Genomic DNA, 18,093 nt, shown 5'->3' with positions numbered 1-18,093 from the left:
GGCCACGATGCACACAGTCGATGAGTCCCTCCCCTTTCAGGTGGAGAGTGATGCATCGGACGTGGCTCTGGCCGCCACCCTCAACCAGGCAGGCAGACCTGTGGCTTTCTTCTCCCGCACCCTCCGTGCCTCCGAAATCGGGCACTCCTCTGTCGAAAAGGAGGCCCAAGCCATTGTCGAAGCTGTGCGACATTGGAGGCATTACCTGGCCGGTAATGGCGATTCACTCTCCTCACTGACCAATGGTCGGTTGCCTTCATGTTTAGTAACACACAGCGGGGCAAAATTAAGAACGACAAGATCTTGAGGTGGAGGATTGAACTCTCCACCTATAATTACGAGATCTTGTATCGCCCTGGGAATCTCAATGAGCCCTATCCCATGGTACATGTGCCAGCGCACAAGTAAACCGACTTTGGGCTCTCCACAACGACCTCTGTCACCCGGTTCTTCCACTTTATCAAGGCCCGCAACCTGCCCTACTCCATCAAGGAGGTCAGGACCGTGACCAGGGACTGCCAGGTTTGCGCGGAGTGCAAACCGCACTTCTACCGGCCGGACAGAGCACATCTGGTGAAGGCCTCCCGCCGCTTTGAGCGCCTCAGCATCGACTTCAAAGGGCCCCTCCCCTCCACTGACCGCAACGTGTACTTTCTCAATATCATTGATGAGTACTCCCGTTTCCCTTTCGCCATCCCATGCCCTGACATGCCTTCTGCCACTGTCATCATGGCCCCACACAGTATCTTCACCTAGTTCGGCTTCCCCACCTACATCCATAGCGATCGGGGATCCTCCTTCATGAGTGATGAGCTGCGTCAGTTCCTGCTCAGCAAAGGCAGCACCTCGAGCAGGACGACCAGCAACAGCCTCCGGGGAAACGGACAGGTGGAGAGGGAGAATGCGATGGTCTGGAAGGCCGTCCTGCTGGCCCTTCGGTCTAAGCGTCTCCCGGTCTCCCGCTGGCAGCAGGTCCTCCCCGATGCGCTCCACTCCATCCAGTCGCTCCTGTGCACTGCTACCAATGAGACCCCTTACCTACGTGCGTTTGCCTTCCCTAGGAAGTCCACCTCCGGGGCCTCGCTCCTAACCTGGCTGACAGTTCCTGGGCCCGTCCTCCTCCGGAAGCATGCGAGGAGCCATACATCAGACCCTCTCATCGAAAAAGTCCTCCTCCTCCATGCGAACCCACAGTACACCTACGTGGCACAACATGACGGGCGACAGGACACAGTCTCCCTCCGGGACCTGGCATCCGCTGGTTCCCCGTCCACCATCACCACCACCCCCGACCTGGTACCGTCCCCTCCCCCTCCGGTTGCCACCTCCGGCCCTGCGATGTTCACCCCCACACCAGCGATTATCACCGCCACCCCCACCCCGGCAGCGCCCGTCCCCCCCCACCGGATCCACTACTGGGTGAAGAAGGAGAGGACAACATTCTCTCCGAGTCGCAGGTATTCACATCGGCGCCCACACCACAGCCGGGACTGAGGTGATCGCGGCGGAGGGTCAAAGTGCCCGACAGACTCGACCTGTAACTTCGCTTCACGCCTGCTGGACTCTTTTTTTAAACAGGGGGTGAATGTGGTAAACACCACTCATCATACACTACCTGTATTACGGTACTGCCATTGTACTCGTCATTACAGTAAATCCCGGCCTGCTGGCTCCACCCAGCAGGCTCTGTATAAAAGCGTACGCTCTCCTGCACTGTCCCCATTCTTGGTTCTAGCTGCAGGAGGCTTAACATCTAGCACAATAAAGCCTCAATAGTTCACCTTACGCCTCGTAGTAAATGATGGTACATCACAGGGTTGCTATCTCCATGCTGACTTCTGCTGGACTCTTCGACACAGTCTACCATCATGTGATGTTGGAATGGCGGCACAGTGGTTAGCACTGCTGCCTCACGCGCCAGGGATCTGGGTTCAATTCCGGCCTTGGGTGACTGTGTGGTTACATTTTCTTCCTGTGGCTGCGTGGGTTTCCTCCGGGTGCTTCAGAGATAGATTTCTGATTTACAAAGGAGTCGAGGGTTATGGGGACGGACAGGAAAATGAAGTTGAGGCACAGTTCGATCAGTCATAGAACTTACAGTGCAGATGGAGGCCATTCGGCCCATCGAGTCTGCACCAGCCCTTGGAAAGAGCAGCCTACTTAAACCCATGCCTCCACCCCATCCATGTAACCCAGTAACCTCACCTAACCTTTTTGGACACTCAGGGCAATTTATCATGGCCAATCCACCTAACCTGCACATCTTTGGACTGTGGGAGGAAACCGGAGCACCCGGAGGAAACCCACGCAGACATGGGGAGAACATGCAGACTCCGCACAGACAGTGACCCAAGCCGGGAATCGAACATGGGACCCTGAAGCTGTGAAGCAACTGTGCTAACCACTGTGCTACCGTGCTTCCCATGATCTTATTGAACAATGGATCAGGCTCGAGGGGCCAAATGGCCTGCTCCTGCTATTTCTTATGTTCCCATTTATTTCCCAAAATGCAAAATATTCATGAAGCAATCTTAGTTTTCATGTAAAATTTTCTTCATAAAATTGGCCTTGTATAAAGTATGTGTAATTACTTCCTACATTGATAGTGACCTTTTCACATAGCTAGTGATGCTCATTTGTTAGCCCACGTAAGCGTACAAAGGTATTTATTTTTAGTTGGACATGGAAGGCGTTTGTAATATGTGCTACAGGGTTAATGGTGGAGTTGCATATGCATCTTCCTCCAGGCTGCCTCCAACTGCTCCATTAACCTGTCACGCCCAGAAGATGGGGCTCTGGGATTAGATGATGGGTGGTGGGAAGAGCTAATTGCACCTCTCCTTCCAACAGCAACCTTCCTCAATGCCCCCAATGATTCATCCCCAGCAGTGACAGCAACCAGCAACCTGGAGGAGGAGGAGCTTCACTCATCTTCGTGCAATAATATTCTGCAAGTCTTCCTGCCCCCTTTGATATCTGTAAATGTGAATAGTGGCAGGCATTTCCCACGAAAAGTTGGAGGGGGGGGGGGGAAATGAACGCATTGTGACAATGGCCTTGGGTCAAGATTACAGGAATTTGGGCGAATTGGCAGGGCCTGGGTGCGGCACTACTTTTTTACGGGGCGAAGCGGTTTGCCAGCCGCGCGGCGGTCGCTTTTTCTCACGTCGTCTCCACGCTTTGCAACCAAGCCTGATAACCGGAAGCGCCTCCGCAGGGCGGGGCTCGCGGCCACGAGCGACGGGTGGGCCGGCCCAATCGCGAGGTGGCACCGGCCGTCCATCAGGTCGAGCCACCAATGGGGAAAGGCGAGGGGGGCGGGCCCTTGAATCGGCAAGTTAGGTTGACTTTAGAGTTTTCGTTTCATGGCTTTATTTGCGTTTTCATGAATCTTCTCCCCCTCACCCACTCCCCCCTCCACCATCCCTCGCCTGCGAGTGTGCTGTCGGAGTGAGCGGTCAGCTGGCCCCTTGCGGGTGAGTAACGGCCGAGAGCGGGCTCTCGTTTGCGAGTGTGTGTATGGAGGTGGCTGAGGGAGGGAGGCGAGGCCCAGCGAGGGAGAGTGCGGTGGTTCGCTCAGAGTCACCAACTGTCAGCGGGGGATGGGAGCCTCGAGATTAAAATCCTTCTTAATTTGCACCCCCTCCCCATTATTACTGTGATTATCTGTGTTTTGTTTAACGGGAGCTGAGGGCTCCCCCCCCCTCTCCTATTCATCGGTATTTACTGTTGAGAACACAGGAGGTTTTATGTCAACCTGGAGTCTGGGCTAAAGCCAGCAAACGTTGCAAATGCGGATCAGCAGCTGAAAAGGGGAAGACGCCGGTTTTCATTTTTTTTTTGGCCGCGGATCCATCGTCTGTCTGCACCCAAACTGACAACCTCCCTCCTTCAGCTTTTCAAATGTTTGAGGGGGTTTTTACACCCAAAGTCTGAGCTGCTCCTATTTTTCCGATCTCGTTAATGACGCGCATTTTCCGATCTTGTTCGATTTCCAACATTGCCCTTTCTTTTGGCGTCTTTTAACTTCGCTCCAGGGTGACCCCAAAAGAATGAACCCGGGTGTTGCTGCTTCTCACTTTTTTCAGCCAGCACCGCAACTCCGTGAATGTTGATTTTCTTTCCCCCCCGTGTGATTTGATGGGACTGTTGGCAGTCAGTCAATCACACGTTGACGGGAGTGAGAAAGCTTTAAAAACAAGAGGCTAGAAGAGAGACTGGTGGCATGATGGCCTGAACATATGAAAATGTTTATTAAAGATAACAGTTGGAATGAGAGAAATTTGTTAAATGAACAACTTAGTGATCACGTATTTTAGTTTGAAACTTGTGGGCTTGGCATGGAAGTTGCATACCTGTTGTCATCGACAAGCTTGAGGTCCCATTCAAGGATCCAGCTATGCTCTGCCGGGTTACTTAGAAATTTGTAGATGTGGTGTCTGATTTTAAGTGGTTCGAATGGAGTGTGGCTTAGTTTATTTACAAAGCATAAGGTGCTATGGTTAGGAATATATTGCAATTTGAACTATGTAAAACTGAAAGTTGTATCTGCCACAATGTTAAAATAACAGACTGAGTGTTAAATGTGAAGGTTAATGTTTTTGAAAGCTGTTTGTTGCTGTCGCGGTTGCCTATATATTGGTTACAGCCTGTTCAACCCATAGTGTCAATGCGAACTGCAAGAGCAACACCACTCGTCCCACCCTCCTTTTCTCCATTGCTTCAAGTTTCTAATTCCACTTTGAAAGCCACAATTGAATCTGTCTCTTCCACACATTGGCAGTTTCTAAACATTTGCTGCATTAAAAAAATGTTTCTTCCTCATGTTGCCTTTGGTTCTTTTGAATCCTCTTTGCATCCTCTCTAATGCTTTTCTATCCTTCTTAAAGTGTGGTGCTCAGAATTAGACACAGTACCCCAGTTGAGGCCAAATCAGTTTTTAATGGTTCGACTTGGCTTCCTTCCTTTGTAATCTATGCCTCTGTTTATAAAGCCCAGGATCCCCTGTGTTTATCTGTCTGCGTCTTATCCTACCCTGCTACCTTCAATGATTTGTGAACATATGCCCCCAGGTCCCTCTGTTCCTGCACACTATTACTTTCCCAATCGTCCTGCCCAACCCCTCCCAATCGTTGCTGTCACTATGGTTTCTGTCCAGCGTAATGGTGACCACGGGAAATGTTTGTGCTGTGTAATTTGAACTGTGGAAATAAAATGCCTGGTAATGCAATTAGAGGTTTTATTTTTGCTAACACTTTGAACCTTTTAATGCTGAGGTGGGCTACTGGTAGTGGTCAGAGCAACAGATGCAATGAATTAAGAGTGTAATACAAGAAGCACATTAAGATGAATTGATCAAACTGAGATTTTTATCGCTATACAACATTGGTGCTAATATGTGGAGTAAGTCTGGTATTCACACTTGATTTATTACCCCTGTCACTGGCATACATGACAATTGTGATTTACAAACAGTGGCTTATGTATCCCACACTAATGTGGGATCCATTACTGTTGGGTGATGCCATATGACAGCTAAAGAAAGAAAAGTGGAAGATATTTTCAGGGCCACATTGGTATAAAAAATACTAACCAGTATTAGGGACTAGTCTTTCCCCTCTGAATATTATGAGGAACCCTCAGGGAAGAAAGATGGTTGCAGGGGTGGTAATGGTGTGAAGGGAGGTGTACAGGCTTGTACTTTGCCCTCCAAGCTTCTTGAGTATCCTTTGTGTTCTCGTGAAAATAATAGCAAATAGGTAAGGTCTCCAAGAGTCATTTTAATTTGATTAGCTGCCTAACTTAAATTTATTATCTATTTTCTGTTAACTTAAATGTATTATCTAGAGATTATCATAAATGTGACCTAGAATGAAACTATACAACTCTAATCTTGATTTTGTCTGTAACAATTGTCCTTTTATTATTTGCTCTTCGTACAAAAAAAATGGTGTTTTTTGAATCCAAGATTTTGTGAAAACTGTTTTGGCAATTTTTAGTCTTGATCATATGGATTCAAAACAGTTGCTAAAAGAATGTGTGGCTGAAGAATGGTACAGACCTAAACGTGCCAGGTTTGGTACTTTCCTAATTAAACCCAAAAAATAATAAAATAAAATAACTGGTAGGGTATTATGCACAATTGGCAATATTATTTTTAACACATAAGTAGGCATCTGTTCGTGGGGGTGGGAACTGGGGAGGTACATATACATTTGGGTGCCGGAGACACAATTACATCTTCACATTTCTGATTGTTAACCAGTGACACCTGCTGAAAATTCTGATCTGTGAATGTTAAATTCGGGCTGGGCTTAATTCAGCTCAATGTAATGCCCTCCAGATATTACAATTGCATTTATATAGCATCTTTCATGTAGGAAATCATCAAAAGGTACATCACAGAATCGAAAACAGATGGATATTAACCTTGCCAAAGGCGATATTCAGATGAGAGAATAAATGCTTGCTCAGAAGTCTGTTTTGAGCAACATTAAAGGCGGAAAGAGAAGCAGACTGGTTTATGAACAAAATTCCAGAGCTTAATGCCTATGTACCTGAAGGCATAGCAGGCTATGATGGGGCGATGGAAGTCCTGAATACGCAAGAGTTGGAGGAAAGCAAAGTTTTTGCAAGGTTGTAGAGTTGACGGAAGTCTGAGTGAGGAAAGGGAGAGACAATGAAATTAATTGGACACAAGATTGAGAATTTTAAATTTGCCATGTTCAGGGACCAGACGCCAATGTAAATTAACAAGAGCAAGGATGATGGGTGAATGGAACTTTGCACAAATTAGGATAGAGGCAGCAGAGTTTTGAATGAGCTCAAGTTTATGGAGGATTGGAGGCTGAGCAGTAGAGCATTAGAATAGTCGAGAATAGAGATTGAAACTTTCATTACCTCTAGACTCAAATGAAACTACGGCGGGTTTCAGCAGCAAATGAGCTGAGGCAAGGATGCAGCCACATGTTGTGATGGAGGGGAAAAAACGTGACGGTGTGAATGTGATCAGAAGCTCACCTTGGAGTCAGTATGACACCTGCACAGGGAACTATAGAATTCCTACAGCGCAGAATGAGGCCATGGCCATTCGGCCCATCAAGTCTGCACTGACTGTCTGAAAGAGCACCCACCTCGGCCCACTACCCTGTCCTATCCCCTTACCTCCATAACCTCACCAAGCCTACACAGCTTAGTGCCATTAAGGAACAATTTAGCATGGCCAATCCAACTAACCTGCACACCTCTGGACTGTGGGGGGGGAAACTGGAGCACCTGGAGGAAACCTATGCAGACACTGGGAGAAAGTGCAAACTCCACAGACAGTCACCCAAGGCCGGAATTGAACATGGGTCTCTGGCGCTGAGGCAGCAGTGCTAACCACTGTGCTACAGTGCTGCCCTTTAAGTTCAAAGACAGTTGCCAGCGAGAAGGATGGGATTGATACTAGGGAAATGTCTGCTCCAGTACTAAATGTTGGATAAACAGTTTGATAATTTAGCAGAGGTGGTGGTGAGGTGGAGCTGGATGTCATCAGCGAACATGAGAGAACTAATGCTATGCTCTTGGACGATGTTGCCTTGGAGCAGTATTTTCAGGAAAATAGGAGGGGCCAAGGATAGATAGTGGGCAGCACGGTAGCCTTGTGGATAGCACAATTGCTTCACAGCTCCAGGGTCCCAGGTTTGATTCCGGCTTGGGTCACTGTCTGTGCGGAGTCTGCACATCCTTCCCGTGTGTGCGTGGGTTTCCTCCGGGTGCTCCGGTTTCCTCCCACAGTCCAAAGATGTGCAGGTTAGGTGGATTGGCCATGCTAAATTGCCCTTAGTGTCCAAAATTGCCCTTAGTGTTGGGTGGGGTTACTGGGTTATGGGGATAGGGTGGCGGTGTTGACCTTGGGTAGGGTGCTCTTTCCAAGAGCCGGTGCAGACTCGATGGGCCGAATGGCCTCCTTCTGCACTGTAAATTCTATGATCTAAGATCCTTGGGGGATGCCAGAGGTAATGATAGGGGAGCAGCCATTGTAAGTGGTACTCTGGCTTTGATTAGATAGATAAAAATGAAGCCAGGCAAGTGTAGACTGGCTAAAAAGGACAAGGAGGTTTACAGTAGTTTACAGTTGTCACCGTCACATAGGATATCATTTGTAAATTTGGTAGGAGCTGTTTCAGCACTGTGGCAAGGACAGAAACCTGATTGGAGGGATTCAAACACTGAATTCCAGGAAAGATGGATGTAGTTATGGGACGATTCAAGGACTTTGGAGTGGAAAGGGAAGTTGCTGATGGGATGGTAGTTTGCAAGGACGGAAGGGCCAAGGTTGACATTTTGAGGAGATGGCAGCAGATTTTAAAGGATGGAAGGACAGCATCTGAAGGGAGAGGACTTAATAATAGCTATGCCTATCTGTGGTTCATTATTAGCTAACATGAGGACCAGAGGGCGAGTTGGGTGATTAGTGGGAGTAGGATAGAGGGAACTTGGAAAGGGCATGAGCGGAGAAATGTGGGAAACTAAAGAAAAGTTTGTTCAGAGATAGGACGGTGGAGTGGGACGGGGTGGTTAGCTTGACTTGGAGATGGCCAAGAGAAAGGAAGGATGGTGGAGAGACAACTGAAAGGATGATCATAATCTTCATGACAAAGAAGTCCATAAGCTCCTTGAACCTATTGAAGTCCATGAGCTCCTTGAACCTATTACAAGTGAGGTTGGAGAGAGCAGGGGAGAATAGTTTAAGGAGACAGTTGATAGTGGGGTAAGCTGGAGGTAATCTTTTCATTCCAGGTGACCTTGGCGTAATGAGCTATTTATGCTGAGGAGAGCAGCACGGTAGCATTGTGGATAGCACAATTGCTTCACAGCTCCAGGGTCCCAGGTTCGATTCCGGCTTGGGTCACTGTCTGTGCAGAGTCTGCTCATCCTCCCCGTGTGTGCGTGGGTTTCCTCCCACAGTCCAAAGATGTGCAGGTTAGGTGGATTGACTATGCTAAATTGTCCTTCGTGTCCAACATTGCCCATAGTGTTTGGTGGGGTTGCTGGGTTATGGGGATAGGGTGCTCTTTCCAAGAGCAGGTGCAGACTCGATGGGCCGAATGGCCTCCTTCTGCACTGTAAATTCTATGAAATTATATTTGTGTGGTTCAGCCAGATCTGTGATGAATGGCTAAAACCTGCTTTGCAGACATTCAAGTCTTCACCCTTTTGGACCCAAGAGAGTGAAGATGGGGTGAGAACAGGTTGGGAGCGAGTGATGAGTTTACTGGGAACAAGGACATCACCTGCAGAGATGAGGGAGTGATTGAGCGGGCGGACAGCTGAAGAAGTACAGTAATGGGTTCAATAACAAACAACATGTACTGTGAAGTTTATTCATGAAGGATGGGGGTAATTAGACTCGGTATTGGAGGGCTGCTTCCTTTAGAATTATTCAGTAAGGCCAACAACTCCTGTAAGGCCAGCAAATCTGGAGAAGAGGGAGAAAATTGAAGAATGGTTATATCCCAGAAGGTGGCAATACAGCCCATCGTGTCCTTGCTGGCTCCCTGCGAGATCTCTTCCTCCACTTTTCCCATAACCCCGAGACTAGAACCCGAGGGCACAGCCTCGGACTGAAAGGATGATCCTTTAAAACTGAGATGAGGAGGAGTTTCTTCAGCAAGAGGGTGGTGAATCTGTGGAACACATTGCTGCAGAAGTCTGAGGAGGCCAAGTCACGGAGTGTCTTTGAGACTTATATAGATAGGTTCTTGATTAATAAGGGGTTACAGGGAGAAGGCAGGAGAATAGGGATGAGGAACATATCAGCCATGATCGAATGGCAGAGTAGAGTCAGTGGGCCGCATGGTCTAATTCTGCTCCTATATCTTATGGTTTTGTAAAGGATCAATGACTCATACAGTACAGAAGAGGCCTTTTGCCCATCGCGTCTGCACCAACAAAACTAAACCAGCCTACACTAATCCCACTTTCCAGTACTTTGCCTATAGCCTTGAATGTTATGATTTTTCAGGTGTACATCCAGGTACCTTTTAAAGGTTGTGAGGTTTCCCTCAGGGCAGCACGGTAGCACATAGCACTGTGGCTTCACAGTGCCAGGGTCCCAGGTTCGATTTCCCCGCTGGGTCACTGTCTGTGCGGAGTCTGCACGTTCTCCCCGTGTCTGCGTGGGTTTCCTCCGGGTGCTCCGATTTTCTCCCACAGTCCAAAGACGTGCAGGTTAAGTGGATTGGCCATGCTAAATTGCCCTTGGTGTCCAAAATAGGTTAGGAGGGTTATTGGGTTACGGGGACAGGGTGGAAGTGAGGGCTTAATGTGGGTTGGTGCAGACACGATGGGCCGAATGGCCTCTTTCTGCACTTTATGTTCTATGTTCTCTACGACCCTCCAAGGCAGTGCATTCCAGACTCCCACCAACTTTTGGGTGTAAGAAATTGCCTCAGATCCCCTCTAAACCTCCTGTCCCTCAACTTAAAACAATGCCCCTCATAATTGACCCTTCAACTAAGGGAAACAGCTGCTTCCTATGCAACCTGCCATACCTCTCAATCTTGTACATCTCAATCGAGTCCCCCCCTCAGCCTTCTCTGCTCCAAAGCAGACAACCCCAGCCTATCCAGCGCCTCTCTTCATGGCACAAATGCTCCATCCCAGGCAACATCCTGGTGAATCTCCCCTGCACCCCCTCCAGTGCAATCACGTCCTTCCGATGGTGAGGTGACCAGAACTGCACACAGTACTCCTACCCCAGCATCAACATCACTGCTCATCCTGGACCCTCCACCAGTCCCAATCCCCCATACCCCATTTTTCCCAGCCCCAGACCTTGCTGCGTGTTCACCATACCGTCCGACCTTCCTCTCTCTGAGGCAGAGCATGGTGTTCTCAGCAATGGACTCAGCTTTGTACCCTTGCTCCACCTCAATGAATTCCAGGCTTGACATGATGTTGAGCTCTTCTTTTGTCGCCTTCGTCTTTGCGCCCACTACTTTGGGCAAGAATCCTCCCCCGTTCCACTGAACCTTTCAAGTGCCTCCAACATTCTGCCTCCAAGTGGACCCCCCCACCGGGACAATTACCTGCCCTCGATCTTTTCATTGAGAACTGTCGACGGACATTGGCCGTCTTAATCTTTCTGCCCCCCTCACCCTTTCCAACCTCTCTCCTTCCGAACTTTCTGCTCTTCACTCCGTCAGGTCTAGCCCTGACTTTCTCATCAAACCTGCCGACAAAGAGGGTGCTGTTTTTGTCTGGCTCACTGACCTCTCCATCGCAGAGGCCGAGCGCCAACTCTCAGATATTTCCTCCTACCTCCCCCCATATCATGACCAGACCACTGAACATCAAGCCATTATCTCTGACACCGTTAGCTACCTCATTTCCTCTGGATGCCTTCCCCCTACGGCTTCCAACTTCATAGTCTCCCAACCCCGGACAGCCAGCTTTTACCTACTTCCCAAAATCCACAAAAAGGACTGTCCCAGCTGGCCCATTGTGTCAGCATGCTCCTGCCCCACCAAACCTATTTCCTCTTATCTTGACTCCATCCTCATTCCTCTGGTCCATTCCCTCCCCACCTACATCCGGGATTCCTCTGATGCACTGCGTCATATTGACAGCTTCCAGTTCGCGGACCCTAACTGCATTCTATTCACCATGGATGTGCAATCTCTCTACACATCCATCCCACACCAGGATGGCCTGAGAGCTCTTCACTTCTTTCTCGAAAAGAGGCCCGGACAATTCCCACCCACCACCACTCTCCTCCGCCTGGCTGAACCCGTTCTACTCTCAACAACTTCTCCTTTAACTCATCCCACTTTCTCCAAATCAAAGGTGTAGCAATGGGTACCCACATGGGTCCTAGCTACGCTTGCCTTTTTATGGGGTATGTGGAACATTCCTTGTTCCAGGCCTAACCGGGTCCCTCCCACAACTCCGCTACCGATACATTGATGACTATTTTGGTGCCGCTTCATGCTCTCGTCCGGACCTGGAAAAATTCATCAGCATCGTTTCCAGTTTCCACCCCTGCACTTCCCTCCCCTTCCTTGATCTTTCTGTCTCCATTTCCGGCACTAGACTATCTACTAATATCCACTACAAGCCCACTGACTCCCACAGCTATCTGGAATGCAGCTCTTCGCACCCTACACCCTGTAAGGACTCCATCCCTTTCTCTCAACTCCTTTGCCTCCATCGAATTTGTTCCGATGATGCCACTTTCCAAAATGGTGCTTCGAAAATGTGTTCCTTCTTCCTTGACCGTGATTTCCCACCTACAGTTGTTGACGGGGCCCTCAACAACGTGCGGTCCATCTCCCATTCCACTACCCTCGCCCCCTCCACTCGCTCCCAGAACACGGATGGGGTCCCCCTCGTTCTCACATTTCATCCCACCAGCCTCCGTATGCAAAGCATAATCCTCCGCCATCTTCGCCAACTCCAGCATGATGCCACCACCAAACACATCTTCCCTTCACTCCCTCTGTCAACATTCCGTAGAGACCACTCCCTCCGAGATAATCTAGTCCACTCCTCCACCATACCCAGTACCTCTCCCATCACCCATGGCACCTTCCCATGCAATCGCAGAAGGTATAATACCTGCCCTTTACCTCTTCCATGCTTAACATCCCAGGCCCAAAACACTTATTCCAGGTTAAGCAGCGTTTCACTTGCATCTTTTCCAATTTAGCCTATTGCATTCGCTGCTCCCAATGTGGTGGTCTCTATATCGGAAAGACCAAACGCAGACTGGGTGATCGCTTTTCTGAGCATCTCTGGGCTGTGCGCATACGGAACCCTGACCTTCCCGTTACTTTCCATTTTAACAAAAGCCCCTGCTCCCATGCCCACATGTCTGTCCTTGGCCTGCTGCAAAGTTCCAGTGAAGCTCAACACAAACTGGAGGAACAACATCTCATCTTCCGGTTAGGTACGCTACAGCCTTCTGGTCTCCACATCAAATTCAATAACTTTAGATGATTAGCTCGACCCCACCTCGACCCATTTGTTTTCATCCCATTTCATTTTAACTGTCTTTTACCATTTCTTTCTTTATTTCTTAATATATATTAAACCCCCCCCCACACTGCCACCTTATCCACCTTTTCTTACTCTTTCTCTGCTTTCCTTCCCCCTCTTTTCCCACCCCCTTTTTTGGTTACAGTAGTTCTGCTGTGGCCTAACCAAAGTGTTTTTTTACATCTCTTTTCTCTTCTTCAGATAATTGTACAGTTTGCTTTTTAAAACCATGTTCTTTTGCCATTCACCTGATATCAGTGTCACCTGATTCTTTCCTCTATGCCAATCGGAACAATTTTTCTGTGCCTACTCCCTCCAGACCTCTCATGGTTTTGAACACCTTGATCACATTTCTTCTCAACATTCCCCAACTAAGGAGAACAACCCCAACTTTGCCAATCTTTCCTCGTAACTGAATTCCCTCATACCTTGAACCATTGTTATAAATTCTATTTGCACCGTCTTCAATCCTTCACATGTTTCCCAAGGTCTGGTGCCTACAATTGGACACACTACTCCAGTTTAGCCAAACCAATGTTTTATAACATTGCAGTTATAAAACCTGGTTTCCGGTTTCCTGGTAGTGTGTTGTGGATTCAGTGGGAAATCTCATTGACAGTGGTAGGACCAGAATCCCGCTGCGAACCAATGGCAGACTGCAACCTGCCACTGCGAAACACGCTGAGGGGAGGCCAGACACACTTGCCCAGTGTGTCACTGTAACTTCTTTTCCTTTCACTTCATATCTCTATGGAGCCCAAGATCTCGTATACCATATTAATCAATTTCTCAACTTCCCTCCTGATATGGGCCAGGGTTTAGAGAACCCCAAAGTGTATCATGGAGTTCACCTGACCCATAACTTTTAATAGATTGTGGTATGGGGAACACATGGCCCACTCTACAGGTGTGTACAGCAGAAATGGAAAAGTATTTTTGAAAGCAAAAAAATGTTTATTCTATGAACTCAAGTTAACCTTTTTAAAACATACAGTGAACATCTTAGCAACCATTAATTCAAATACAACCCCCAAATAATACAACACTAAGTAATCCTTTAAGCTTTCCTTTTAACATCCATACGACTTAGAACAAAACCTTTATCAGAAGCACATCAGGTTAAAGTCACTACTGAAAACATTTAAAGTTCTGAATTCACCAAATGATCAAGAGATAGTCTTCTGATGGCAGAGAGAACAGCAGTACATCTGCTTGGTCTGGCTTCAGCTCCAACACTGAAAACGAACCAAAAAAAACCCTGCAGCCTGCTCAAAAACGAAAGTAAAAAGCTGACAGACAGCCCAGCTCCAACCACTCTCTGCAGTAGTAAACACTCATTTCTTAAAGGTACTCTCACTACAGATATTTATATACACACCCATTTATAAACGCCCATTTCTTAAAGGTACTCTCACATGACACTCCGACCTTCAATTATTCGTACACATATTCCAAGGTTCCTCTGCTATTTCAATCCTTTAGAATTGTCATTTATTTTATTTTGTCTCTCCTCATTCTTTCTACCAAACTGTATCACCTCACTTCTGTGCATTAAATTTCATCTGCCATGTGTCTGCCATTCCACCAGTCTATCTATGCCCCCTTGAGGTCTAGCACAGTCCTCCTCACAGTACTTCTAAATTTTGCGTCATGGACAAATTTTCAAATTGGGCCTGTGCACCCAAGTCAAGGTCATGAATATAGATTTTTAAAAATTGTAATGGTCATTATACTGACCCTGGGGAATTCCCCGATGTACTGTCCTCCAGTCTGCCAAACAACTGTTCACCACTACTCTCTGTTGCCTGGCACTCGGCCTCTGTCTACCGTTGATAACTTAGCATCCTTGCTGCCATTGTTCTATTTTTCTTTGGGGGAAAAAGCCTGCCGGACAAGGAAAGTTGGAGCAGTGTGAATGAATATCAGCAAAGTTTGTTTGTAAAAGAAAGCAATCTCTGATGACTACAGGTCTTTGATCTCTTAACCTTTGACCTGTTTGTTTCCCTCCTGTGAGTCATTGAATTGAACACAAGATAGTACTTTTAAAAATCTGGTGATGAAATAATAAGCTATGATTTCAAAACTTAATTCTTTGACATATTTGTAGAAATTAGTTCAACTTGCTTCCTCGGATGAAGGTATTGTCCTATGAGTGGAAATTGAGCAGATCAGATCCATGTTCCCTGGCAGTTTAACGAATGAGAGGTGAGCTAATTTCCCCATTTGAAGGCATTCTCCTTGCATGGATATTGTTTTCGCAAGTGTGACTTGCGCTCCCCAGTGCCTTGCTTAGTTATGGAAGTTTTGGTGGCGAGAGTCAGAAGGCTCAATCAGATGAGAAGGCATCATAGCAGAATTCAATCTTAGCCACTTGGTAGTCGTTGCATGCCAGTTTAATTTTTCCTTCATAAAAAAAAAATATTTATTAAAGCTTTTTAACACAACTTTTCTCCCTTACAAACAATAACCGCCCCCCCCCCCCCCCCCCCCCCCCCCCGTAACAAAAAAAAACGAGAAATTGCGCCGAGCAAGATATATACATGGCAAAATTATATATTTACACAGTTTTGTACACTGGTCCTCACCCGTACGTGCCAGTTTCCCCAACCCTTCATGTTATCTCTTGCTCATCCACCCTCCCAGGCAGTCTCTCTCCCCCCCCCCCCCCCCCCCCCCAAGGTTGCTGCTGCTGCTGCTGACCGACCTTCCTCTAACACTCCGCGAGATAGTCTAGGAACGGTTGCCACCGCCTGTAGAACCCTTGCGCAGACCCTCTCAAGGCGAACTTAATCCTCTCCAACTTTATGAACCCAGCCATATCATTTATCCAGGCCTCCAGGCTGGGGGGATTCGCCTCCTTCCACATTAGCAAGATCCTTCGCCGGGCTACTAGAGACGCAAAGGCCAGAATGCTGGCCTCTTTTCGCCTCCTGCACTCCCGGTTCGTCCACTACTCCAAATATTGCTCGCCCCCAGCTTGGCTTGACCCGGACTTTCACCACCTGAGATATTGCTCCCGCCACTCCTCTCCAGAACCCCTCCAGTGCCGGGCATGACCAAAGCATATGGACATGGTTCGCCGGGCTCCCTGAGCACCTTCCATATCTGTCCTCTACCCCAAAGAACCTACTCAACCTCGCCCCCGTCAAGTGCGCTCTGTGGACCACCTTAAATTGTATCAGGCTGAGCCTGGCACATGAGGAGGAATTAACCCTACCTAGGGCATCAGCCCACAGACCTTCCTCGATCTCCTCCCCCAGCTCCTCCTCCCATTTACTCTTCTACCAGCGCTTCCCCCCTCTTTCAACTCCTGGTGTATTTCCGACACCTTGCCCTCCCCGACCCATACACCCGAGATCACCCTATCTTGAACTTCTTGTGCCGGGAGCAACGGGAATTCCCTCACCTGCCGCCTCACAAAAGCCCTCCCCTGCATATATCTAAAGGCATTTCCCGGGGGTAACTCGAACTTCTCCTCCAGTGCCCCTAGGCTCGCAAACGTCCCGTCGATGAACCGGTCCCCCATTTAATTTTTCCTTCATAATCAAAGCAGCCATGTTGTTAATCTAGCTTAAGGTAAATTAGCTCAACATGGTCTGGGGATTGAGCCTGAGAGCATTCTGTACAGTTCACCTAATTATGAGAGAACCTGCTGACTTTATGGCAGCAATGAACTTAATTTTTAAAAATTTAAAAACATTTGAAGTACCCAATTCATCCCCCCCCCCCCCCAATTAAACTCCACGTGGACAGTGACCCGGGGCCGAGATCGAACCCGGGTCCTTGGCAAGCAATTTAGTCAATATCTGGAACAGTTAATTCATTGAAATGCACGCATTAGAAAACAGAATGTAGTTTGTATTGCACATGTTAATTGAACAAAAGTGGAAAATACTGCAAAGACAGCAGTAGAGCCAGTCAGTGTCTGAATTACTCTCAAGAAATGTATGCACCCAAAACGCACACTTCTGTTCCCACCACATATGTTGGCATAGATCATCATTTTTCAAACTTTTTTCGCAGGGCCCACTTAAAAAAAAAAAGTAAATATTTTTATTGGCATTTCTCATATTTATAAACAGCTGTATATGTACACATCACATTTTTCTCGCCCGTGCTAATTTCCTTTCTTCTACAGAGAGGTTTAGTTTGTCCTTTGTTTAACTGACCCTCTGCATTTCGTTGCCCTCTGGATCGGTCTATAGTTCCTCCCCCTTCCCCGTTGGTGCTCTCTCCCTCCCTCGCTCTCTCCCTCCCTCGCTCTCTCCCTCCCTCGCTCTCTCCCTCCCTCGCTCTCTCCCTCCCTCGCTCTCTCCCTCCCTCGCTCTCTCCCTCCCTCGCTCTCTCCCTCCCTCGCTCTCTCCCTCCCTCGCTCTCTCCCTCCCTCGCTCTCTCCCTCCCTCGCTCTCTCCCTCCCTCGCTCTCTCCCTCCCTCGCTCTCTCCCTCCCTCGCTCTCTCCCTCCCTCGCTCTCTCCCTCCCTCGCTCTCTCCCTCCCTCGCTCTCTCCCTCCCTCGCTCTCTCCCTCCCTCGCTCTCTCCCTCCCTCGCTCTCTCCCTCCCTCGCTCTCTCCCTCCCTCGCTCTCTCCCTCCCTCGCTCTCTCCCTCCCTCGCTCTCTCCCTCCCTCGCTCTCTCCCTCCCTCGCTCTCTCCCTCCCTCGCTCTCTCCCTCCCTCGCTCTCTCCCTCCCTCGCTCTCTCCCTCCCTCGCTCTCTCCCTCCCTCGCTCTCTCCCTCCCTCGCTCTCTCCCTCCCTCGCTCTCTCCCTCCCTCGCTCTCTCCCTCCCTCGCTCTCTCCCTCCCTCGCTCTCTCCCTCCCTCGCTCTCTCCCTCCCTCGCTCTCTCCCTCCCTCGCTCTCTCCCTCCCTCGCTCTCTCCCTCCCTCGCTCTCTCCCTCCCTCGCTCTCTCCCTCCCTCGCTCTCTCCCTCCCTCGCTCTCTCCCTCCCTCGCTCTCTCCCTCCCTCGCTCTCTCCCTCCCTCGCTCTCTCCCTCCCTCGCTCTCTCCCTCCCTCGCTCTCTCCCTCCCTCGCTCTCTCCCTCCCTCGCTCTCTCCCTCCCTCGCTCTCTCCCT

At 48.8% G+C, this 18,093-nt stretch overlaps 1 protein-coding gene across 2 annotated transcripts in view; it reads left to right on the top strand.

Annotated features, from left to right (window-relative positions):
• Nucleotides 1–3,304: 3,304 nt before the first annotated feature.
• The window catches only part of kdm4b (lysine (K)-specific demethylase 4B), a 1,116,292-nt gene continuing 1,101,503 nt past the window's right edge, over nucleotides 3,305–18,093 (top strand). For both annotated transcript variants that reach the window (XM_072482756.1, XM_072482755.1), the window contains exon 1: nucleotides 3,305–3,476. The gene's annotated coding sequence lies outside the window, so the exon portion shown is untranslated. The remainder of the gene's footprint in view (nucleotides 3,477–18,093) is intronic.

This window comes from Scyliorhinus torazame, chromosome 18 (genome assembly GCF_047496885.1).
Source record: "Scyliorhinus torazame isolate Kashiwa2021f chromosome 18, sScyTor2.1, whole genome shotgun sequence".
In the NCBI taxonomy this organism is placed as follows: Eukaryota; Metazoa; Chordata; class Chondrichthyes; order Carcharhiniformes; family Scyliorhinidae; genus Scyliorhinus; species Scyliorhinus torazame.
This window is presented reverse-complemented; position numbering and strand designations above follow the sequence as displayed.